This window comes from Zalophus californianus, chromosome 11 (assembly GCF_009762305.2).
Source record: "Zalophus californianus isolate mZalCal1 chromosome 11, mZalCal1.pri.v2, whole genome shotgun sequence".
NCBI classification, from domain to species: Eukaryota; Metazoa; Chordata; class Mammalia; order Carnivora; family Otariidae; genus Zalophus; species Zalophus californianus.
Window position 1 is genome coordinate 48,451,071 of NC_045605.1, and position 27,041 is coordinate 48,478,111.

Sequence of the window (27,041 nt, forward strand, 5' to 3'; positions counted from 1 at the left end):
GACAGGAGCAATCTCCCCAGCTCTGTACTGTTGTCCCTTTATCTCAAAAGCACAACAGCTTAGACTAGAAGTCTCACAAAGCCTCTCACCTAAGCAGAGCCTTTAGCTTCTCTCCTCTCCTCTTCAACACTTGGAGTCACCCAAATTCCAGCAAAACCTTCCCCCTCCCCTAGCATTTCCTTGGCTGACCTCTACCCACTCCCACCTTCCCCCACCAAGAGACAGACAACAAGAGTCAGAGACAAAAATGAGCTTAAACACAGCAGTATGTATTTCCAAACAGGAACAACTCAACATCTGCTTTTGGGTTAAGGGGGATTTCACAGCTTCCCCTAAGAAGATGGGTAGATATCTGTCCTCTGTATACAGCTTTGTAACCAATGGTCCATCTTATAATTTTGCTCAAGGAAAACAGCATTTGCTGATGGGAATTATGAACATTTTTGGTACATTAAACAACAATGCATTTTTTGTGCATCCCTACCCTGCCCTCCTGCTCTCTCTCATTAAGGTATCAGGAACTTTGGGGTCCTCTCTCAGCCAGGGCACCCTATTAAACACCTTCAAAGTAAAATCTAACCAAGCAGAATTGATGATATTTTTGAAAAGATGAAGACTTCTTGCCCCAACCCTGACCAGTTAAATTCAGATTTCTGGCCCAGAGAGCATTCAAAGCCTGCCCCAGAATTCGTGTGCCTGTTCCAGGCATCTGCTGAATCCCACATTCTCTACACTCACTGGCTCTTTGGTCTCTGGCTTTTGTCTCTCCATTGTGGAACTCACTCAGACTTCTCTCCACCTTACTGGACTTGTCTTCATGCCCACCTCCGGGCCCCACAGCTCCCCTGCTCAGGGGCCACCTCAAGTAAAAACAGTGTGGCCATTGAAAAGGCTCTAGGGGAGAGACTTTTCCTCAGGCTTGGCTTCAGAGCCCCACCATCCAGGCTGACCCCTGACCCATCTGCCAAAGGGTAAGGATTAGCAGGGCATAGCTATGTCTCCCAAATCCTTTATTCCTATAGATATCCCGGGATGCACAGACATCCCCCATCCCATATCAACTTTCAACCTTTGGGAAGAGCGAGCCTTTTAAAAGCCTATCTGACCATGTCATTTCTCCCCTTTTCTTAAAATTTTTTGGTGACCTTCTGTCTTAAGATAAAGTCCAAAATTCTTAACATAGCCCACAAGGTTTTGTAGGACCTGGCTCCTGCCTGCCTCCCTGGCTGCATATACACCACTTCCCCTGCTCTCGTATATGTCTCAGCCACCCTGGCTTTTTTTTCTCCTCCAATCGGGGGTACTACTCAAAATATTTAGCAACTTGGCACATACGATTTAGCACCAGCCCATACAGTGCATGGCCATAGGGCCCCAGCTACAGGATTGGATAGAAGTGGAGTCCCTGGGCAGCCAGGGTTGTGGGTCACTTGAGAGGACTCAGGGCAGGAATTACTTATTGGCGATCCACATGGAAGAGTTTCACTGCTCTAACGAAAGGAATAGCCACGTTGATGGGTGCAAACTCCCACCAGGCACCTGTGCATGTACTAAATTTCCTCTGCAAAGGAATTCAGAGTGAGCAAGGGCCTTCTATGATCTAAAGGGCTCCAGACAATTCACGCATTGCCCCAGACTCCACTTAGGAAGCATCTCCATTGTCTGACATAGAATCTGTCTAGTGAATGCTACCCATCAAATGAATAAACCCGATAAAATTTATGGGCATGGTAGCAAGATGAAATTAACATTGCTATTTTCTGATACATTTCTTAAGTACTGCTTACGGTTATTAACAATCTCTATATCACAACTTGTAGAGATGCAGCAAGAATAGTATCGGGAAACATGCACTTAAAGTCAGATTTCTAAGAGATAACCCACAGAACAACTATTTCATGACTCAGCTTTATGCAGCCTTCAAAAGTCTGAACTTCAGTGATACCAGTTCCAATTTTTCTCCAAGAAATAGTTCTACAATGCATTCTATATTATACTAGATCTGTGAAATGCTCCATGAAAAAAGGCTCATGATCAAATGAAGGATCTGAGAAGTCCTATAGCAAATAAAGAAGTGCTATTAAAGCATTTTTTTCTAACTTCATTTGACTAAAGAATCTTTTTTCCCCTGGAATATGAATTACTATCCAATGGAATATACTTTTAGAAATTCTGCCTTAAACTAATCTCCGGTAGAACTCATGCAAGTGTTTTATTTGGGAGAAGTAACATCTCCACAGTGAAACATTATTTGCAGAGTTCAGAGGTGCAGTAGGGAGACTGTAACCCAAATACCTAAGACTAAGACTAAAGAGGAAATCTGGAAAGATCCTCATCAGACAGAAATATAAATGAGGAAGGGGTTTGTGGAGCATTAGATAAAGGATATTCTTTACATAGAACTTATTAACCTATTCACAGACATTTACTAAGCATCTACTAAGTGCCAAAAACTACAAGGCTTTAAAAATCCAACATGAAAAATACAGCTATGTCCTTAGTGAACATTCAGGCTCATGTGGGGAGACACACACATAAATAGATTATTTCCAATATAACACAGGAAGTACTGATGGTAAGTTCTGGGGAAGCACATGAGCACAAAGAGGCTATCATTAGCCAGCCCTGGGAATGCGAGAAGGCTTTCCATAGGAGATGCTTCCCAACAAAGAAAAAGCAAGAACAGTGGAGAATTAGGGATAAAATGCCTAATATTTATTGAGTAACTGCTTAGTACCACGTAACGTACTGTGATTTGACCAAATTCTAGCAACAACCTTGTTGGGTTGAAGGCTCAGAGACATGAAATGATTTGCCCAAGATCACACAGCTAATCAGCAATGACAGGGGTATTTGAACCTCTGTTGTTTCTGATTTCAAAGTTACGCTTTTTCTGTAATGGCAGACTTCAGAAAGCAAATTGAATTTGTCGATTTGCTTATGTCTGAGGCTGTCCATACTTTAAGTCCATTTAGTGAGAAAAGCATAAATGCCTGAAATAGTAGAGCATTTACAAGGAGATATATGAGCCACCACAGAAGTCATTTTACATATAGATTCTAAAATTGAGGTGATTTAAAGCAACATCTAAATTCTCTGAAGCTTCCCTTGAGGGCAAGGACTAACTATGTCTGATTCATCTCTGCGTCCCATTGCTTAACAGAAACCCAGCTACTGGGCAAATGTTTAATGAATGAATGAATGAGAGACTCATCCTTGCCCACTTCTCGGAAGGCAGCTGGGAACCCCAGGGCTCCTCTCAGTTGTATTTATCCCGACTCATGGCCCATATAGGGCCCCTTCTGTCCTGAAGATTCAGAATATCTTAAAACGTTTAGCTTTCTGGCCAGTGGAATGTATTTTCCAAATCAGACAGATCCTTTCCTAATAGACAAATAGGAATTCCAACAGATCAGAAAATATTAAATAAATATTCTTTTACATGCTAAATGTGATGTTTAATTTTATGTTTTTTAAAGATTTTATTTATTTCAGAGAGTGAGCCAGAGAGAGAGGAAAAAAGAGAGCACAAGCAGGGGGAGCATCAGAGGAAGAGGGACAAGCAGACTCCCCACTGAGTGGACCCCATGATCATGACCTGAGCCAAAGGCACATGCTTAACTGATGTTTAATTTTAAAATGTGTTTATAATATATACTCTTCTTCCAGAAAGATGTTTAGATGATTAAGAGTTCCTATATAAGCCTCAAGGGGTAAACATTTGATCCTAAGCCTTCTCCACATAAGCTGACCCCTGATAAAGGGAAAACCTGGCACAGATCTCAGGTTGTAAAAAGGAGTGATCCTCAACTGAAAGTGGGCTGATTTTTAGCTCCCATTTGCTTTTGCCTCTGACTAATTTAATCTCTAATCCCTTCCATTTGCCTCACCATTTCTATGTACCAAGCCCCTTACTGTGAACATTATGTCATTTGATCCGCGTAACATTCCTCCAGGATAGGTTAGAAAGGGATCATTTGCCATTTTATACAGAGAGAGACTGAAGAGTTTAGTGATTTTCTAACCCAAAGCCAACGGGACACCAGGGGTAGACCTCCTTCCATCACAACCAGCTTCCTCACCTGTAATGCTAACTACTTTAGGAATGTGCCTGATGGGAGCGTGGTTGGTGAATTTATGTGCTGGAGTTCTGGACTCCAGACAACAGACTTCTGGGTGCTTAAATGAAAAAAGAATTTGTTAGAGAAATAACAAACAGCTCCTTGGATCTTCAGCCAGGCTGGGGAACCAGGGTCAGAGGCCAGGGAAGAAATCCTGTAGAAGGACAGTCTGTTAGAGATGCTATCCTTGGGGCACCTGGGTGGCTCCGTCGGTTAAGCGTCTGCCTTTGGCTCAGGTCATGATCCAGGAGTCCTGGGATCAAACCCCACATCGGGCTCCCCTCTGAGCAGGGAGTCTGCTTCTCCCTCTGCCCTTCACCTCTCTCCTGTGCACTCTCTGTCTCTCTCTCAAATAATAAATAAAATCTTTTTTTTTTTTTAAGATGCTATCCTTGAGGCCGTCACCACTGGCCAACTACCACCAGGCCACACTGCTGGAGGTGCTGTATTTAGTATTCATCCCCATTTGTGGCACAGAGCTCCTAAAACCCTTGGAATTTCCTAAGTGATGAGGGCATTGAATAAAATAATGTATTTAAGCCATTAGCACAGTGCCTAATAAGAACTAATTATTCATTCATGCATTCATTCATTTATGCAACAGTTTATTCAGGAGTCATTATGTGCCAGGCATTATTAAGAATATAAGAGTTAAAAACAAAAAAAGGAAACAGACAAATTGCTGCCTCATGGTGCTTGCATTCTAGTGGGAAAAGCAAACAATATATATTTTTAAGTGATGGATAAGTAAATTATAGAATCTATTAGAAGGTATGGAAAACCAGTGGAGCAGTGTAAGGCGAATTTGGAGTGCAGAGAGAGGAGCTGAAGTTTAAATAAGGTCACGTCAGGGTGGGCCTCATTGAGAAGGTGACATGTTAGCAGAGACTTGAAGGAAGGGAAAGTGGGCCATGCAGGTATCTGGGGGTAGTTCCAGAGTGGGAACAGGCAGCATCAAGTCTGGGTAAAGTGCATGCCCAGTGTATTGAGGAAGCCACTCTGGGGTGGTGTGGGGAGAGGAGTAGGAGATGAGAACGAGGAGTAGAGGGCAGGTCACAGAGAGCACAGCCTCGCAGGCCTCTGTAACGGCTTGACATTCACTCTGAGAAAATGAAGAGCCATGGAGGATTATAAGCAGGAAAGTGACATGATATGAATTCACTTACCTTTTAAGAGGATCTCTCTGGCTGCTATGTTGACAGTGGGCCAAGGGACAAGGATGGAAGCAGGAGGAAAGCTTGTGGAGTCTACATGAATAATCAGCATGAGAGACAGTGGAGGAATGGACAACTGTGGTATTAGTGGAGGAAGTGAGGAGCGATGCTGGGTTTGTTTAGAAGGGAGAGTTAACAGGAAACACACTGAGGGTTGCTGGAGTGGTGGGGCGTGGTAGGGATGGGGTGGCTGCGTGATAGACATTGGGGAGGGTATGTGCTATGGTGAGCGCTGTGAATTGTGCAAGACTGTTGAATCACAGATCTGTACTTCTGAAACAAATAATGCAACATATGTTAAGAAAAAAGAAAAAAAAAGAGGATAGCAGGAGGGGAAGAATGAAGGGGAGTAAGTCAGAGGGGGAGACGAACCATGAGAGACGATGGACTCTGAAAAACAAACAGGGTTCTAGAGGGGAGGGGGGTGGAGGGATGGGTAAGCCTGGTGATGGGTATTAAAGAGGGCACATTCTGCATGGAGCACTGGGTGTTATGCACAAACAATGAATCATCGAACATTACATCAAGAACTAATGATGTAATGTATGGTGATTAACATGACAATAAAAATTAAAAAAAAAAAAAGAAGGGCAAGTTAACATCTCCTGAGAGATTGGATGTGGGGAAAAAGGAAGCCGTAGAGGATGGCTGCAAGGTTTTCTGCCTGAACATGAGCGAAGCAGAGAGGCTACGGGTTGAGATGGAGACACTCCTCTTGGTGGAGCAGGGAACAAACGGAGCCTGTCGGAGAAGAGGAGGGACCAGCAAAGTGAGAGGAGTCAGGTAGGACCCGGGAGCTAAGAAGAGAAAGTTTTTCCAGGGACTGGGACCAACTATTTAAATGCTGTTTGGTCAGGCACATAAGATGGAAACTGAAAATTACCTGCTGAATTTAACAACATGGAACTTACTGATTCAAATAACAAAGCAGTGTGTGTAGTATAATTGGGTGAGAAGCCATACGGAGCAGATTTCTGAGGGAATGGGAGGAGAGGAGTTAATGGCCATGATTGCAGGTATCTCCTCTGAGTTTTGCTGAGAAGGGGAATGGAATGGGATGGCCACTAAGGGGTAGAGTTTGTTTGGTTTTTATAACTTTTTACGTGGATGGAAATAGTGTTTGGGTGTTGATGTAGAGAGGGGGAAATTAGTGGTTTATTTATCAGTTCACCTAAATATATGTATATTGAGTGGAAGAAATGGAAAACACATTATATACATGACAGCAATTCTTATTTAATTCTTTCATTTATTAAATACCTCCTATTGATCCATTGTGTTTATTGCTGTATTCCTAGCTCCTAAACAGGTCCTGGCACTTCCTAGGTGCTGAATGTGAGAGCATAATTCAAGTATTATGCCAGGTGCTGTAAGGAAGAGGGAGGTGAACCAGACATTGATCCCACCTTCGTGGGGTGCTAACCTAGTAGAGATGTAGAACATGAGCATGGTTACAGTGCAGATGTGATAGAAAGGAACAACCACATTGTTTTAGCATTCTCATCCTACTATTTTGTTGTTTAAAATAAATAATAAATTCCTTGATACCAAGTATCACCTTCATCATCATCATCCTCCTCATCACCACCACCAGCACTCATTTCCCCGCATAGAGCGACCATTCTCAATAACTGACACATGAAAGGAGAGTTAGCGAGCACCCATCAGCAGCGCTCTGCCCTTGTATAAGCTATTTCCCTTTCTACTAACCCAGATTCCCAAGGGAGGCTTTGGCCTTTGCTCTGCTTCCTAACTTCTGCCCTCGTTCTAAGCAACTGCAGGACTTAAAGCCACAGCAGTCATGAGTCATGAGGTATGAACTTCCAACTAGTGTGTAGGTTGGGGGACCCACCTAACTCACACAAGCAAATGAGAAGAGAGACACATGCAGAATGGGAATAGTTTCCTTCTGAGACCCACATGAAGATCATGATGACATGGCAAGCTTTAAAAACAAAGTCAAATAGTAGGATATTTGCCCTCCAGACTAGTGGCAGATCAGAGCAGGGATAAGGAAGACAAATCCTTAAATAAGACCATATTAAGGGGCATAAGGAACTAGGAGAGTATACAGGGGTAATAAAGACAATCTTGGGAAAGAGAAAGGAATAAGAACAGACAGATGCCACAATAGTTCTAGATGCTACAAATTGTTCCCCTGCAGAAAATCCTACCTTATATCATCTCATGGAAATTCCCATGGCCGTGGGGTGTGGGGTGTTCATGCTCTGAAATTACAATGTTTCAAAACTGAAAGCTGAGAACTGCTAAAAGCAAAATTCCTAACATATAGTAGATGGTTAGTACATTTTTTAAATTAAATTATAAAAACATATGAGGAAAAAAGGAATAAGGATTATATTTGAAGCCATAGACTGTTATAAATGATTTTATTTTTATTTTTTTTAAAGATTGTATTTATTTGAGAGAGACAGCAAAAGAGAGAACATGAGCAGGGTGAAGGGCTGAGGGAGAAGCAGACTCCCCGCTGAGCAGGAAGCCCGATGGGGGGCTCCATCCCAGGACCCTGGGATCATGACCTGAGCCGAAGGCAGATGCTTAACCAACTGAGCCACCCAGGCGCCCATAAATGCTTTTAATTATTAAGATGAACTGCAGACAGAGATGTATGATAGAGACTGGTTTGGTGAAAACTAACCAGACGAAGCACCTGAGGTAATTGCCAGGTGAACTAGTTATTATAGTCAAGAGCTTCAAGAGTTCAGAGGAGGGAGAAATTTATTGAACAGGGCTAGGAGGCCAAATTAAAGGACATACAAAAGACCCCCCAAGCCTTAAGTGGGGCTCAGGAACACAGGGAGATGGCCTCTCCCCTTCTCCCCATCCTTGCGTCCTCACAGTTCAGTAATGTCCCATGTTTTCCTTTTGGTCTTGGTTTGTTTTCATAAATATTTCCTCAACAGAGTTCCTTGAGGATAGAGATGTGTCTTGACCATAACTGCGTCCCAGGGCCTAACCCAGTGCACACGGAGGTGTTAGAGAGTGGTGAGTAAGTTAGTGAATGAAAAGAACTTGAAGAAACCTTCCCTAGGGAAAGAAAAACCTTTGAAGGTTTTGTTCCAAATTGTTCCCTGAAATGCACAGATGACTTTTTTTTTTTTAAGTTGTCAGTGTCATCTATGATCCAGCACATTGCCTCTGTTTTCCATTTTAAGTGTTTGGGAGAGAAAATAAAGCTGAAAAGGTTACAAGAAAATGACTGAAGTATGGGTCAGTGGATGGTCTCCCAAGGGTAGCAGAAGCAGCTCTCTCTGGACTGCATATTTATTGTGTTTTTGGAATGTCAGGACCCACTTGCATATCAGTAAACCAGTAAGAAAGAAAATACCCCTTCCTCAGTCCCCAGGCCCCTGTTATTATCTGCTCCGGGAGAGATGATCTCCAGGGTTTCTTTTCACTGGAAACATCTCCTCTCTTGTCCCCAAAGCCCTCAAGACAAGATAAATCACTCTGAAGACAGGCACTAAAGTCTGGTCTCTTCCATCAGAACCGTATTTATCTTGTTGCTTATGTAAAATGCATTTGCTTAGGTATCATCAATCTAGCGGTGCTGCATAACAAGGATAATAATTGATTGTTTCTGAATACTTTCTGGTTTACAGAGCAATTTTATGTTTTAATTTTCAAAGCAAACTTGCAACAGGCAGGGGATGCACCATTATTATAATTCCTACTTTTCATGAAGAATTTAAGCCATGTAGAAGTTAAATAGTGCATCCAAAGTGGTTAAATTAAATGGGAACCTGAAAACTTAGTTGCTCTTTTTTTTATACGTTTCCCAGATATTTTCATATACTGTGGCATACAAACCTAGTACTCTACAGTAAATAGCACGTTTTGACTGAAGCTATTTCTTTTGTTTGTTTGTTTGGGTTTTTTTTTTTTTTAAGATTTTATTTATTTATGTGACAGAGAGAGATACAGCAAGAGAGGGAATACCAGCAGTGGGGAGTGGGAGAGGGAGAAGCAGGCTTCCTGCTGAGCAGGGAGCCTGATGCGGGACTTGATTCTGGGACCCCGGGACCATGACCTGAGCAGAAGGCGAAGGCAGACGCCTAACGACTGAGCCACCCAGGCGCCCCGAGCCTTTTTCTTGAGAATCCACAAGATGGCAGTAAAAGATTTTGCATAGAACTGTGTACACTGGTGGTATCTGACCTGTTTGCTGGGATTTTGTACTGATTGTATTTGATTACAGTTTTAAAACTGGTTATCATAATGCGAGATTTTTAAAATACAATTCAAGGAATATAAATTGAATTAAAACCTGAAAGTAGAATGTATGGCTTTGTTGCTTTTTTTAATATTGAGGGAGTCCCATTTTTACAAGTAACAAAGCACTGAGAATCAGCCAGGAGCTCTAGGAAGACAAAATTGCTTGAGAAAGCTCAAAATGAGAAATGTTGTCCCTTTCTTAACAGGGATTGATCAGTGATTCTACTGCTTGAAGAAAGAGAGGGATCAGTGAAGGGCCAGTAGTTAATCTTCCATATAATTTAATTGTTTGTTATTTCTCTATGTTCAAATCTACCTGGGGGAAAACTTTCCTGATGGACCATGCTGGAAATGATCCTGTGATCCAAACTACAAAAACATTTCTTGCCTATATCTCTCATATTTTGTGTGCAACATAATCACTAAATTATGGCTGGGTTTTTTTTTTTCATATATTTTTATTCTACTGACACATTTATGGTAGAATTAAGGAAGGTATAAATTACATTTTTCTTTCAATTTTTGATCTGCCTTTATATTCAGCGTACCCATGCATGAGTTAGTTGTCTCTGGAATTGCGAACATCACAGAAAAGCACACTCCTTCTCAATCTAACATAAATGGGTGTTTATTAGCATCCCCTTTGTGTGTAGTAGGCTGTATATAGGCTCAAAAAGATGGCAGTGGTTTACATCAAACCTGTAAAAAAAAATTTTTAATTAAGCATCAGATATCTTTCTCTGGCGGGCACTTTCCCATGCTGCACAGATTTTTCCCTGTCTGTCCTGACCTCTCTTCTCTAATCTCTTACTACCTCCAAAGTCATGGTCATTCTTTATGAAAAAAAAGAGTACAATTATTATTTTTGCCTTTTGTAAGAGACTCTCCTTTCACTTCAGATGGCTCATCATTCTATTTTCTAAAATCCGATTCTTCCCTGTGGAAAAAATCTAATACAAGCTATTAAGATAATCTATCCTTCATTCCCTTACTAACATCTATTTAAACCTTCTGTTAGGAAATGAGATCTCCCACTCTGTTCATTTATCCACCCACCTGTGCCTACAGCAAACTTGATAGGGGCTTTCAGTGACCACAGTACCTTGTTATATAGGATGTAGTGATGACTAAGCCATGTGTCATGTCCTCAAGATGCTTGTAGTCTAGGAGAAGAAATGAGTCAGTTCACATAGAGTTGTGTCATAAGAAAAGTACAGAGAGGCCAGGGAGTTCCTTCACAGAGGCAAAAACCTGACTGGTGGTCTGGGCTGGATTGGCGCTCTAATTAGTCATAAGAAGACCCTCCCAGATCCTTCTGCAAGTCTAAGATAAACCACCTTTTTATCAGACCACAAAGGAAGAGCATGCAGTCCAGTGCAGAGGTGAAAAGCCAGGTGCTTAGGAATTCTGAATGCTCTGAACGCATGAGACATGAGATAGAGGACACTAGGCAGGCCTCTGAATCCCAGACTGAGGAATTTGAGATCAAGGAAAAGCAGTTTCCAGGTACAGTCACTCAGTGCAATCTGAGGACCTCCCCTCCTCCCCTCCCCCCCCTAAAGTGAAACCAGGGAAACTAATGACCTCTGAAGGCCCTTCCAGCTCCAACATTCTAGGAATGTATGTGTTTGAGGGCACTTTGGGTTTGAAAAAGGACACACTGAAAGTTTCTTAAACAATTGCTTTATAATTAATAACTAGAATTTTCCCTTTAAATAATGAGCTTGAAAAAAATAAGTGAAGACATGAGTTCATGCTTTGTCAGAGTCCACTGGTTATAAATTAATCGTGAGAATAAAGGCTAAACTCCCCAATATAACTTTTAGAAAATTTTGTCCGGCCTCATCTCTAAAACCTTCCTTTCTCTATTAGCTAAACTCCTTTAGCATCGTGTCCTTCCTTGGAATTCGTTCCCACCCCACATCCTTCTGAATAACTTCTGTTCATCCCTCATGTCCCAGGTTACTTGTTACACTCTCAGAACACCTTCCAATGGCTTCTCTCTCACATCCTGCCCAGCCTCCCCAACACACAGAAACACGACCAGGTTAGAGTTTCTCAATGCACACATATACCCGGTTCTTCCCCTATCGCGGTTACCATGCTAGTTTGCAATGATGTATTTAATACTCCATTTTTCTCACTAGAATGTAAGCTGGGAAAATGTCTGTCTTTGCTTCTAAATATTTACTGAGTGAGTAAAGTTAGGTTATTACTTGAAGGCAGCGGATTTTTTGTGGAGACAATGAAATGATGCATAACCACTAATGCACGACGTAGTGCATTAGTCACCCTGTAGGCTGACTCTTAACGTGTTACCAAATGTTGGGAAGGTATGTAACATAACAGTATAACTGTTTATGAAATTGTGCCTAATATCTCAAAAATAAAAATGTCAAAAATGTAGTTCTGTCTTCTATTTAACAACCACTAGAGGGCAGTGAAAGCAAACGTTGAACATCTTTTAAAGGGTAAACAGAATTGTAATTTTTTTTTTCTGATTAAAATCTAGATAGATGATCTTATGTTTGGGGTAGTTTATAGGACCTCTAGGCTGTAGTTTCTGTGATTATAGGTTTAACAGTTATAATTACCTTTCTGGTGTGGTATTAAAACCTAGCTTATCTGTGATAATAATATCCCCTTACATTTGGTGCATAATCGCATTTGAACTTCCCGCAAAACTAGCAAGGAATATATTCTTGTCCATTTTCCAATGGAAAAACAGGTTCTGAGGTATTAAATAAGTATCCATAAGAAAGCAAACTACCGGCACTAGACCTGTAAATACTGTTTCTGCTTACATACAAAACTCCTTGCCCAGGCAGACAGTCTAGGAAAACATAGTTCCCAAAATTAATTGCACCAGTTTAGAATAGAGATATCTGGTAGCAGCTCCTTAGAAGAAGATCTTTTGGTTTTAGGTGACCACAGGTAGCCATCTGATGTTGCTGCCACAGTATCTACCTAGAAGCCAATCACGGCAATGTAGTGCTGGTGCCTAGGAGCTTCTGGACTCCACACTGGTTAGGACCTTCCTAGGGACATATGTTGCATTCTAGCTGCTGCATTTTTTTTTTAAGATTTTATTTATTTGAGAGAGAAAGAGAAAGAGAGAGAGCACATGCAGAGGGAGCTGCAGAGGGAGAGGGAGAAGCAGGCACCCCACTGAGCAGGAAGCCCGATGCGATGCGGGGCTCGATCCCAGAACTCCAGGATCATAACCTGGGCCAAAGGTAGACACTTAAGCAACTGAGCCACCTAGGCACCCCATTTGCTGCATTTTGATAAAGGAATCAAGAAGCAACAGACCAAGATGAATGTACGTAATGTATTAGAAAATGAAAGGGAAATTGGGGTGCCCTTGAAGAGGGTGAGATCAAGGGAAATGGAGTTAGATATAGGGATTCTTAAGTGTGTTGGCTCTGGAATCAGAAATAGTGGTTCTAACTTGGCTACATACTAAAAATAGAAAACTAATAAATCCAGGGATCTAGGTTGGCACATTATGTGTTTCCAACATGGAATTCAATATGTATTTGTAAAATGGTAGAACTCGGGATTCACTTCCTAGAGAAGCCCTTGATTGCCTCTATCTGAGCAGACATGAGAAGTCCTTTCTGGAGGCCCCTGTAAGGCCTACAGGAGGTGGGGCTGCCCTCACACAGCTGTATTAGCCAAACAAAAGAGAGTTAAAACAGCCAGTGGCTTCCTCTCTCCTTGCTCAGTGAGAGGGCCTCCATCTCTCGTTCATCTCTTGAATGAGGAGGCCATGAGCAGAGCTATTGGAGTCCTACAAGTCAGCCAGAGATGGGGTGCCACAGGAGGGTATTTCTTTGGCCCAGAGAAGGCTCTTTGCCTCCCGTGGAAGGCAGACTTCCTGCCTGGGCTCAGCTGGTCCCACACCCTCATCTCTAGGATAGCAACATCAAGTATAAATATAAACTTAAAATGAATTTCACTTCCATGGAGGTAATTCATCACGATAAGGTCTCCATTATAGGAAGTGGATTGGCTGGTATGGCCTGTACTATCCCCATTTTGTTAGAAGGCTTGAGCGATGCACTTGCCCCTGTGGACGTTGAAAGCAAACTGCAAGATGAGACAGTGGATCTTAAACGTGACAGTCCTTTCATGAACGTTAAATCCAATTGAGGGATTATCACAGAAGGTGCAAACCAAGAAAAAGTCTACAGGCCATGTCAGATGTACAGATGTATTTCTTAGCTCACACACCACAGCCGAACACCAACACCCGCCATTTGCAAAACACTTGGAAAGAGGGAGTTGGAAGAAAAAGAAGTATTTTTATGTGCTTAAGTTTTAAGGCTAGACAAAGTAAATGCCCTTTCCTTACTAGGGGGGATTTCACAGAAGTAGGATTGGAATTGGGCTTTCCAAGGCAAGGGTGAGTAGAACAAGTAGCTATTAAAGAAGACAGAGCTTTCTTGGCCCAGTAGAGAGCATGGATGGGAGTTCAAAAGCTACTGGTAAAGGATGCTGATGGCAACACTGGGAGTACTTGTCTGAATCACTGGTTTTGGAAACCTATACCCCTGCAAACATTTTCATGTCTTCATTTTAGTTTCCTTTGAACATTTTAAACACTTCTTCTCCCACATATCCTCTCACACTTCTCCTACGCACTCCCCATCCTCTGTCTCTCCCACGTACGTAGCCAAAAAAAAAAAAAAAGTAAACGAAATCTCTCTCTCGTACTAATTTCCTCTAATCTTTTGTTCAGTAATATGTCACAGTCAGAAACAAGTTTCAGCTCATTAGCTGACATTCTTATGTCATTCCCTTGAAATAGTCAGATTTGCTCTTTTCCTTAACAGCCAACAATAAATAATGGATTTTAATGTCCCTTACCCTGTTGCCTGAGGCTGAAATTTCTACAACATCAAACTCAAATTTGAGCCTTCTAAGACTCCTCTGGAAAAAAGAACCAGGCAGATTTATTTTACCATTTCTTCCTTAATCTAAAAAGCAAATGATATAAATTTTACTCATTAAACCTTTTTAAACCAGGAAACAATCCCCCAAAGCAATTTTTAAATTTTATATGCCATTCATATTAAAAAGTATAAAATTGTTATTTACTTTTAGTAGTATCATCCACTAGTAGTATTAAGTTGAACCATGCAAAACTGTTGCTTTTGAAGGTCAAGTCAAATACTGACAGTTTTGTATGGTTCAAACTAATATTCAAACTAATATGGATTTGTAACTATCTGGTACCCATGGAACCCCCACAGATGTCTCAGTTCTTCATCTTTTGGGTAGAGGTTACAGCCATAGACGGTAGCATGTAAAGAGTCTTCAGAGGGTTCAGGCCAAAAAACAAGCCATCTGTATTGGTTTACTTACTTGAAAAGGCTATTAAAGCAGGAGTGTTTTCTAACTTCCCATATTCAAAGCAACAGCCACCACCCACTAGGTAGTTTTCATCTTATCTTATTCAGTCCCCAGTGTAACTCTGCAACTCTGGAGAGTAGGTATTCCTATCATCACTTCATAGATGTGAAAATACAGTCTCAGAGCAGGTAACTTGTTCAGAATCACCCATGGGTGCCAAAACTCCAAACTTGAATCTGTTGGACAAAACCCACACTCTTTCCCTTCTATCACACTTCCCTCACTGATTTTGTTTTTTAAGATTTATTCATTTATTTTAGAGAGAGTGTATGCGGGCACAAGCAGGGAAAGGGGGAGAGGGAGAGAGAATCTAAAGCAGACTCCGCACTGAGCGCAGTGCCCAGATGCTGGGCTGGATCTCATGACCCTGAGGTCATGACCTGAGCCAAAATCAAGAGTCAAAGCCTTAACTGACTGAGCCACTCAGGTGCCCCTGCCCTCACTGATTTAAAGAGAGAGAGAGAGAGAAAGAGAGAGGTAAACAGTTCTCCAAAATGAACTACTGATTGTCATCAGCACATCTTAAGTTTCTTGCATAGAAACTTTGACTTTCTGCAATTACAGTCTTTGAGGTAAAAGCCTATAAAATAGGAGTTCCTCATTTAGAGCCTGAGCTCAAGAAAAGAGGTTGTGTCTAAATAACGTTGGCATCCGTGAGACATGTCATAGGACCTGAACCATACTAAGTCCCAAATAAATGCTTCTAGAATGAGTGTTTGAATGAGTAAATAAATGAATGACTTTTATAGATAGAGGGAGGCAGAATAGGTACATAGCTCTTTGCAGAATCAAATACCTTACAGTATAGACATATTTTTAAACCACATGATTGAATCACAGAATCATAACTCTGAATGGAACCTCACAGACGCCTTTGCACAATGTCTGTGTGTTTAATAAATGAAGGAACTAACATACAACGCTCCAAAGCTAATTGGTGATGGAGTCCTATCCACTGAGCATTCTGTAAAATATACTGGTCTCTGGATTTTGCCACCTATTGGGACATAAAAGCACTAATCTAAAATAGGGAATTATCCTAACTTATTTATATTTTGATACATAGAATAAATACATAAATGTATATATGAAAGACATATACACATATATATAAATAAGAGCAGAACAGCTTGCTTTCTTTAAGGAAATAATAAAGTTGGGGTGCCTGGGTGGCTCAGTTGGTTAAGTGTCTGCCTTCAGCTCAGGTCATGATCCTGGTGTCATGGGATCAAGCCCTGCATCAGGCTCCCTGCTCAGCGTGTGTCTGTTTCTCCCTCTCCCTCTGCTGCTTCTTCTGCTTGAGCTCTCTCTCTCAAATAAATAAATAAAATCTTTTTTAAAAGAAGGAAATAATAAAGTTAATTCTTTTTATTCAATACATGTAACTGATAAGGATCAATATTAACCAGGACTATCATGCCTGTAAGTCAGGTACAAGTTTTTTGCTTTGAGAACCCCACATATTTACTGATCCTTGGGTGTATTCATACTCCAGAAAGGAAACTTACATGTCCAGACACCCATAAGCCAGCTTTAACAAAAAAAAAAGGTAAATTTTCATAGATACAACAGATACTTTTACATATATTATCTAAAAAAACCCAATGTACAATTATACATGCCTTTCTGAGTGATTTATGATTCTTACCCACATTTATTTTATCTTCTATTCATTGAAAAAGTCACACCTTTTTTCTGGTTTACCTGACTTTCTTGTGATGCCTGGCTTTGAAGAGAAGTAATATTTAGAATGGATGTGTTCTCTGTAAATGGGTGGTATGCATGCATAATCACCTATTGTTGTCTAGTCATGGTTTTCAATTCCTCAGTTTACAGGTTTCCAATGTGACTTTTCCCCTAAGTGCTTCTTCAACCCCATATTTTGTATTTGGGGTACATACTAAAATTGACATCAACACAATGATGTTTTCATGCTTTTAAGAGGGAATGATTTTTTTGGTGAAGGATGAATAAGAAATGGAGGTTACCATGGAGGGGGATGTAAGCCTTGAGCTGTGCCCATACCCAAAGCCCAAAATTAAGCTGCTGTGAACTGGCTGATGCTAGGTAAGGAGCTAGGGGCAGATGGGGAGGCAACCTTGGACTCTAGAATATTCAGCTTGTAATAGCAATGTTAAGAAGGAGGGCAAACATTCTATCAGTTTCTTGATCTGTGGCAGCTGTCTACATTAGACAGGAACAAGTGGGTTTTTTTAAAAAAATATTTTACAGCAGCTCCAGGGCTCTATAAATCACAGGGAGCTTCCCTAGAAACCCTAACTTAAGGCTTGTCCTTGACTTAGAGCCACAGAACATTAAATATAAACAAGACAGCCTGAGGTAGCACTTGAAAACGCAAGCCGAGATAATTTTATTTCAGCTGGAGAGCAAGCTCCTCTGGTTTGCCTATATTTGACAGCCAACCCAATGTTTTAGCTGTATTAATGGTAGAATAAGAAAACTTTTTAATTTTCTATTAGTGTAATTGTAGGGCTCTCACAGAAAGTCGGTTTGGGCTTAAATGGAGAATAAAATTGTGCTTAGGTGGTAAACACAGTATGTCGTAGGCTGTCCTCGCAACACAGCAGGAGAAATCAATCAGAGGAGGGAAAAGAGGATGTAGCAAGAAAGTAGAGGCAGATCGGTCAGACGGAGGGGGTAGGAGAAAGGAAGAGAGATCAGCGGCGAGAGGAGGGAGTAGACAGCCTCGGAGGAAAGGTAAGGAAGGGGAAGCTAAGGGAATGTTGTCACAGATGCAGATGCAGAGATCAAGGGAGGATCAAAGAGGTGAGACTCTCAGGGGGGCGGCGGGAAGAAAAGACAGAAGAAGTAGAGTGGGAAACCGCGTCTGAGAATCAAGGGACCCTACCCTTGCATGGCAGTGTATGTGGTAACTTTTCCAGGTGGCTAGACGTTTGGCAAAAGAGGAAACAATACAATAGGAAACTGCATGTGACGCTAGATTGTAAAGGGAAAAGATAACGGAAGGGGATTTTAAAGACTCTGCAATTACATGTCTGGGTTCCGCGGAACTCCCAGCACCAAGAACAGCAAGGGCGCGTTGTGTGCATTTCATTCTGGTGCTGGCAACTGTTAGTGCAGTGGATGGAGTGTGAGCTCCGGGTCCTGGTCTCAGGCAGCCTCCAGGGCTGCTCCTCTTTCTGGGTCGACTAACTTAATGCTGGCCCATCTCACAAGATGTGGCCGAGCCTGTGGCTGGTCAGCACCTGCAGTCAGCCTTTCACCTGGCTGGCCCCAGCGTAGGCGGAAGTACAGTAAGTTCAAGGAGTAAGCTGGGTGGGGAGGCACTGAACTTGGCCACAGGAACATAAAAGGGTTTGACAGTGATTCAGATGCTCTGAGGGATTGTGGAACTCCGTAATGCCCAAAATGTCTGAGCTGCTGAAGGGAGCTGGCCCTGCACTAGGATGATGACGATGACGGGGTGTGTGTGGCGGGGGGGGGGGGGGGGGGGAGGCACTAAAGAGAGCAGGCCTGAGAGACTACATGCCTGGAGGGGGCTGTTTATGGGAAGGCAAAGGAGTCTGCAGTGATGGTAGGCACTGGCAGGAGCTAAGGCTGCTGTTAGAAGTCATCCTTTTGTGACATCTTGTGAAGGGATGTGGGGGGATCGATTCAGCAGCACCCCAGCGTTGGTGGCTGTCAGAGGAGAGTCACCTGCAGAACTGAGGCTGGAGGCAGCTGGGATGACAGAAGAGGGCAGCTAAGTGTCAGGGAGAAAGGACACCATCTGTATCGCACAGAGCAGAGCTCTAACCCACTTCTGCTGGTTGGGAAGCTTTTAACCTCTCTGTGCCTCAGTTTCCTCCTTTTAAAAGCTGACCTCAGAAAAGTTCTTGGAAAGATTAGCATTAACAAGCCCAGTACGGTACCCTCTTGCCCAGTATCTGGTGACTAGTATTATCCTTATCAGTAAATTCCTTGCTCCCGCAGTTAAATTTCTGCTCGCAGTTTGAAGAAAGCCAATTTCACTGGATTTCTTCCCTCTTTGTTCCTCTCTCTTTTCTTTCCTGTTCTCCTCAATTTTATTTCCATCCTTCCCATTACTTACTGAGCATTTACTTTGTGCTAGGGACCGAACCATGGCAGTGGAACCTGATTTCTTGATGGTTTTTCCCTAAGGGAGAGTGGCTTTTTGGCTTTGTTCACATCCAGAGCTCTGGCAACTAACCATGGAAACTCACTTCGCTGGGGAGTTGTTTTCTGTGGGGAGCAACATTCTGTGCGCTAAATTGGGAGGCCTGGAAGGAGGGAATTGGTTAGTAATTAGAAAATTTAAATGACTGAAAATACCTCTCTGACTGTGTAAACGGAAAATTTTCTGATGTTTACAATATTCACTTGGGACTGATGGTAAAAGACTGCACACAGCCTTGGCTGTTTTTATGAAGTCCTGATACATACTTGAGAGAACAAAGGACATGATAACAGAGAGGTAGTTCTAGAGGATGCCATTCTTCCTCCCTTTTTTTATTTTATGGAGTTTGTCCTTTCAGAAGAGTTTTGAACTCTATCTCTTGCTGCTTCTGGTTCTTCCAGTGACCAGAAAGAAACTTTTCATAAAATCATTGACTTTTAGAGTTAAGGCTCTATGTTGTGTGATCCACTTCCCAGAAGAGGCCGTATTCAAGATGGCAGCTCCAGCATAGAAAACTCCCCACCCTTAAAGAAAGGTGACTGCCTTTTTGCCATCATCCTGCATATCCCCTCCGGCAGCTCTCCTGTCTTCACTTTCTAAGGTGTCTCCTTTTCCTTATTAGCCGATGGAACTGGCTACCAAATTCTTGGTGAGCTGGTTAATGACGCTTCTTTAGAGGAACAGGAGTCTTTGTGAACCTTAAGACCTCTTTAGAGTAGAGGAAGAGATTCAGGAGGCACATGTAATTGTAATCACCCTAATTAATAATTTATGAGGGAGGAAATCTGTGCCACACCCTGAGACTACAAGAGAAGTAAAACATTGGCTGGGACTGCCCTCAAAGGGCTTACAGTCTAGTTGCTGACACTGATCCATAAAAAAAGTAATTTAAATGGAAAAAGAAAGCAAATTACACAGCACTGTGTTCTGTGATCTATTTTTGAAAACGGTAACTACATAAGAAGGTAAATATATGTATTTTTCCACCTATATATGTTCAGTCCCTGACGTGTATCAGGTACTATTCGAGACATCAGGACTATAGCTGGGGTATTATTTATATGTGTGTGGGGAAAAATGTATGGAAGTTATATATTCAGTTTATTATCAGTGGTTACCTGAAAGAGTAGAAAAAAGATATTTCATTTCCTTGCTGTTCTTCTGCATTGTTTTAATTATTTAAAATGAACTTGAACTCTATACCTTAAAAAATAATAAAGGACTAAGGCGCTTGTAATGCTACCAGGTTGTGAGGCTAATGGCCAAGTGAGTGGTACAGACCATTAATAGGAGGCCTGGGAAAGTAGAACTTATTGTGGACATGAAGAAAGATTCAGACTTCAGGTAATCCTAGGGAACAGGAAGCAGGACAGGGAGGAAAATATCCATAAGGAATGGTGTTGAGATAGGGATGTGCAGGAAGCTTCTGGTTGCAGCAGAGGGTTTGCTTGGGAGAGGGGAACAAACACTAACATTCTCATCTGACCTCTGCCACAATTACAGAGTGGCCCTGCAAGTCGACTTCATTTCCTGGGCCTCAGTCTCCTTACCTGTGAAATGGGAGGATTGACAAGATCAACTCTCATCAGGTTGTCTATGGTCTTATGAGACTAGAGAGAGGTATAGTAAAAGCCAGATTATGCAAGGCCTTAAAAAGGAAGATAACAAAATTTTCACATAACCTACAAGCATTGAGGAACATAGAAGAATATGAGCATCTGCTTCATGTGTAAAATGTGAAAAGCAGTATGTAGAGAAAAATAGACTGTCCATGATATACAAGATGGCTGTCAAAGTAGTAGGAGTAGAGAAAACAGAAGGAGTAAGAGAGGGAGAGAGAGAGACAGAGTTTAGAGGAAAGTTTGCAGGTCAGTTAAAGGTCTACTGCACGGCGGCGCCTGGGGGGGCCCAGTCAGTTGGGCGTCTGACTCTTGTTAGGCTCAGGTCGTGGTGGGATCATGAGATCAAGCCCCACGTTGGGCTCCGTGCTCAGCCTGGAGTCTGCTTGGGACTCTCTCTCCTTCTCCTTCTGCCCCACCCCACTCTCTAAAATAAGGTGAATAAATCTTAAAAAAAAAATAAAAAGTCTACTGCACAGTGATGGATTGTATCTTGATAAATAAAAACAAAAACATGAGTCCATAATGATACTGAGAGAGAGAGAATAAAAGGAAAGTTCTTTTGCACAGAAGAATACAAGCTAATGATTCTAGCAGAAATAGAGAAGTAGGGGCATCTGGGTGGCTCAGTCGGTTGAGCATCTGCCTTCAGCTCAGGTCATGATCTCAGGGTCCTGGGATCAAGCCCCCATCAGGCTCCCTGCCCAGCAGGGAGTCTGCTTCTCCCTCTGCTTCCTCTTGCTCATGCTCACTCTCTCTCTCTCTCTCCCCTCAAATAATAAATAAATAAAATTTAAAAAAAAATAGAGAAGTAGAAAATCACCAATTTCCAGCCCTAAGTAAAATAATTATTTTAGGCAAGCATAGTCAAGAGATACTAAAAAATATTGAGATGAAATTTTATTGGAAAAAAGGACAGTCACATGATCTCAAAAAATTACCCCACAGATCTGTTATTTACAAAGGCATCATTCTGAAGGTGCCTTTAGAATGGAGAGATCTGGTGGTCCTTAACCAAGTGACCAAACTTAGTATCACCGATAGTGAGACAACCTCACATTTATAGTCTTCCTGATGTGATACAGTAAGAAGTACACAATGTTACTCACTATATTTTGCTAAAAATGTCTGACCTGATTCTGATAAGGGAGAAACAATTAGACAAAACCAGAATGTAGAGCATTCTGTATTTAGCTTGAACTGAGAGAGAGAGAGAGGAGAGAGAGAAAGAAAGAAAGAAAGAAAGAAAGAAAGAAAGAAAGAAAGAAAGAAAGAAAGAAAGAAAGAAAGAAAGAAAGAGAGAGAGAAAGAAAGAAATAAAAGAAACTCAATGTCATAAAAGAAAAAAGAAGGTAGTTTTTTAAGTTAATAGTGACTAGAGACATAACGACCAAACACAATGAGTAAACCTTGATTTAATCCTGGATTGAAGAAAAAAAAAATCTATAGAAGACATTTTGAGGGCAACTAAGAAAATTTGAATAGGTATAGTATGTTGGATGGCATAGAATTGCTGTTACCTGCTTTGATTTAATAATGATGCTGTGGGTATATAGAAAATATGTTTATGCTGAGGAGATGCCTTGCTGGTATGTTAGGTTTGGAAGGGGTGTGATGTCTGTCACATATTTCAGAGGGTTCCGAAAGAACAAGTGTGTGTGTTTATGTGTATGTCTCTTCCGAGAGAGAGAGAGAGAGAGGCAGAGAAAGGGAGCCAGAGGAAGAGAGAATAAATGTGCCAAAATATTAACAACTGTTGGATCTTGATGAAAATGTCTGGATTTTTATGTACAGTTCTTCAATTTTTTTCTGTAGTTTGAAATTTTTCAAAATAAATAGTAGGGAGGGGGCCTATTGCAACAGTCTGGATCGAGACTTAGGGCTAGGGTAGTATATTAGAAAAAAAAGAAAAGTAAAAGATATTTTGAAGGGACAGTAGATGAATAAATATCATTTCTCAGCAATAGTGGTAAGTACAATTCGATTTTCAGGATTCATGTCTGTTCAGATCTCCTCCCCTTCAACTGATACTGAAACAGTTGGAAAGAGGATTCAGGAGTCCTTGACACTGTTTGCCTGAGCTCAGAAAACCTGTTTCCTGAGAGCTTTTAGGCAGTGAGATGATAACCTTATTTTTAGGTAAGGAATAAGTCATAGAGATGCTACAATATAATTATGGACAACAGATGCCAAGATACACACAAGCCCAAACACAAAAGAATGTCATTATCCTGAGGAACGGTAGTGAAACAAACATCAGATGGGTCCTGCACATAGTGGCCCGAGTTTGAGTTTTGCATTAATGGTTTTTGACCAAGATAATTCCATTAGCACCTTATTCCTACTGAAGCCTTTCAAGAGCTTTAGAAATGGGCTATTTGACAGGCGTGACAGTTTTTTTTTCTTCCTTTAAAATTGATTTTAATGCTTATGATTAAGGTCATCCATGCCGGTGGGAGTGGACGGAAGGAACCAAGAACCTCTTTCACCTGCACTAAAATCTCATTAAGATGCATTTGGAATGAGCATATTTATGTGATCCAGTATTTCTTACTGCAAGTGCTACTGCATTTTTGGAAGGGCCATTTTTCACCGTGTATGCCCATACCACACTTTGCAGAACATTTAACATTCCAGGGCCTTGCACAGTTAATACCAAAGTTCCCCCCAGACTCTGACATTTTAAGAACAAAGAACACCCCCCTCCACATTTCTATACCCAGTGGAGAACTGCTGTTCCATTCCAAGCCACCGAGGGCAGAGCCATTGCCTTCTTCACCAGCGCATTTCCAACATGAGTATAGTGACTGCCACAAAGAAGACGCTCAGGAACAGTCTGTTCAGTGACTTTATGTAATATGTGAATATTTGATTACAACTCTTTCACTTTTTCTATAAACATCCTTGTGTTTTTCATGTGCCTTGGCAGCCCTTTTTGTTTTTTTACTGTCAAAGTAACACAAACCTCAAATTCAATTGTTAAAACTTTTCTTATATAACTTTTAAAATTGTTATATGACAATGCATGTTCACTTAAGAATTATTCAGGTACTACTGAAGGGTATAAAATGAAATGTAACCCCTTCTCTCCTCTTCAGCATTAACCCTAACTACCACAGCCTCAAGACCACAGCCCTCCGCAGCTTCTCTTAGCATTTGGTTGTGTAGCCTTTCAGGCATTTTCTGTAAGATCATATATCCTTTTTTCTCTTTCTTTCTTTCTTTCTTTCTTTCTTTCTTTCTTTCTTTCTTTCTTTCTTTCTTTCTTTCTTTCTTTCTTTCTTTCTTCTTTCTTCCTTTCTCTTTTAATAAGCAGGGTTATCTATATATATAGTTTTTAACTTGTTCTTTAATTTAGCAATATATCACAGCTATTTGTTGGTATGAGAATATTAGGCATGTATGCCATTGCTTTTAATAGCTACATCATATTCCATAATAATTTATTTAATCAATTCCCGATTGATGGTATTTTTAACAGGAGATTAAATGTAGTGATAGTTTAGTATCAGAAATCCAGAAACCACAGAAAACTAAGTTTAAAAAAAAGTAACTGAGCATTTGCGGTCAGTCCACTGATTTCAAAGGGGAGAACATGCTAAGCAAACCCAGAAGGTTGCTTTTATTACCATCGTCCATCAAGGAAAGGCCTCAACTTCAAATCTGACACTAACCTAAGGGAATCCATTGGCCTGGAAGCACACACATCCCATCCCAAAATAGAGGGCTTAGAGGGTGAGATGCAAAGCAGATCTCAGAGGGCAGGAGTTTAGCCTCATACCCCAGAGTTTTACCTTTTGCCTGAGCAGTTTTGAGGCTTGGATGATATGCAAGTAAGTGATTCCATGTTTTCATGTCATTGAGACATGGGATGGGAGCTTCAAGGATACTTCTGCCATGATACCCTACAGCTTTGTGTGGCTTTGAGAAACACTCACATCAACAAAGGGCAGTATGGTAGACAAAAGCCTGGAATGAAGAGAATGGGTCTGACGTGGCTTGTATGGGTCACTGTTTTCCTGTTCATGTGTTCCCTCCCAAAGTATATCTTAAAGGAGGTTCCAGAGCCATTCTGCTATCACCTAAGTCCTCATTGGTGATAGAGTCCCAAAGGGCCAGAGGGTTTGTAGAGCATCAAAGTCAAAGTACAACTTGAGATTACAATCAAGTGTATGAATGAAGGACCAGCAAGAGTGCATAGGAGGACAAAGAGCTACATCTCCACAAGAGGGGCCCACATCTGACTGAGCATCTGTCATTAGAGAGCTTTTCAAAAATAAAGATTCTTGGGTCTGACCCTCAAAGATTCTGATCCAGTGAGTCCAGTTTAATTAACCATTCTCCCCCTAGAGGACAAATTCCTTCTGAAAAGGACTCTGATCAGTACCTGGCTTATAATAAGTATGCAATAAATGGTAGTCAGATTTTAATGATTTAAATAAAATGATATGATCTAATAGTTATAATCATTTATTAATTCAAGGAGCATTTAAATTATCTACATAGTGTTGCAGGCCTTAGAAGTATGGAGTCAAAAGAGACAAACTCCTATTCACAGGAAGCTTTTCTTGGGGTGGGTGAGATAATAATGCAATATCAGGTAGACCTAAATTCCAGAAGAAATTGAAAAAGGATGTTAACGATAGGCTACCAGGCTACTTTAAAAAGGATTGTCAGCAGAGAGCTTTCTGAGGAATTAGCTTAAAAGCTGAGACTTTTAAAAATAAGGGATCAAATGTGAGAATTGCTAAGGAAGAGCACTCCTATCAGAAAGACAGCTGGTACAAGGACCCAAGGCTGGAAGGAAATTGCATTTAGGTGAAGCACATCTAAGGCCCTTGTGCCTGGGAAATAGTGAGGGAGGCAGAGAGTAGAACGAGATGGCATCAGAAGGATGGGTCAAGGTCAAGGCAAGGTACAACAAGAAGTCAATGTAAAAAAAAAATTAGCAGGAAGGAGGTATGGTCTGATATATATACATTTTGAAAAGATCCCAATGGCTGTTGGGTCGAAAAGGATAAGAGGGTGTGGGGGGCCAGCATGAAAGCAGGGAGCCCAGTCGGGGCACTAGTGCACTTATCCCTGGGAGAAGCAGTGGCTTTGCCAAGGGCGATGGGGGAAGTTGGAAAAAAGTAGACTTGCAATATGGTTTGGAGCTAGAGTAAACAGACATGCTGACGGATTGCATGGGGAAGTGAGAAAGAATGAGAATTAAGCTTGGCAGGTTGGTTCTTCGTTGAGTGGTTTGAGTGGTGGATGGTCGTATTACTCACTTGCTGAAAGTGGTAAAATTGCCCAGACATGAGTTCAGGAGAAAATTGAGAGTTTGGTTTTAAGCATGATAAGTTTGAAAAATCTTAGACATCTAGCTGGAGATGTCGAGTAAGCACATAGATTTGTAAGTCTAGAGTTAAGAGAAGAATCAGAGCTACAGACACTAGTATCATCTTGTATTTGTATAATATGTTATAAGGCTTCAACTGTTTTTGCGTACATATTCTTGCAATATATTCTTGTTACTCAAAACACATGAATCCTAAGTTATTTACTGTGTCTTAGCCTATACTAAATTGGGTTTGGAAAATTATATACTATATATGATTATATATAATATAAATATATAAATATTATATAAATTCTGTATATAAATATATAATAAAATTATATATAAACATATAAATATATAATAAAATTACATATATATATATAAATATTTGGATTATCTTCAGTTAAAGACTTCAAAATGATCAGCCCTCTATAAATGCCCTGGTAATCCAAAATGTTTTCCATTTTTTTTTAAATATGTGTTTATTTTTGCATCAGCAAGCCAAATTTAAAAGGGATGTTATTTTAGCTGCCAAGCCATGTAAATATCCAATATCAGTTTTTCATTTTGCCTCCACTCTGGGTGGAGATTCTGGTCTTGAGCTCTCACACAGCTACTGTCAAAAATGTTATCACTCTGCACCAAGGACAACAGCCTCCAGGAGGAGAAAGGAACCTAATTAGAAATTTCCACTTCAAACACAATTTATATTTCATTCATTCTGAGACATGCTAGAAGGTGTTTGGAAAGTTATCACTAAATGAACTGTTTGTTTTTCTCACATTGTCAACAAAAAACATATTAGACATGGAATATATTTGTTTATGAAGTACTGGAGGGGGGCCTCAGTGATTTAATATAACGCTTTCTTTCTAGATGAAGAAACTGAGCCCCAGAGAGGGAAACAAACTTCCCAAAGTGAAATGAGTTAACAGCAGAATGGGACTG

General features: G+C 41.0%; 1 protein-coding gene across 26 annotated transcripts in view; it reads left to right on the forward strand.

Moving 5' to 3' along the window:
- DLG2 (discs large MAGUK scaffold protein 2) overlaps positions 1-27,041 on the forward strand; it is a 2,208,086-nt gene that overhangs the window by 1,857,956 nt on the left and 323,089 nt on the right. Inside the window, exon 1 of one of the 26 annotated variants that reach the window (XM_035722720.1) lies at positions 17,650-17,707. The exons of the other annotated variants lie outside the window; for them this stretch is intronic. The gene's annotated coding sequence lies outside the window, so the exon portion shown is untranslated. Of the gene's footprint in view, positions 1-17,649; positions 17,708-27,041 lie in introns of those variants that run through there. 26 annotated transcript variants of the gene reach the window in all.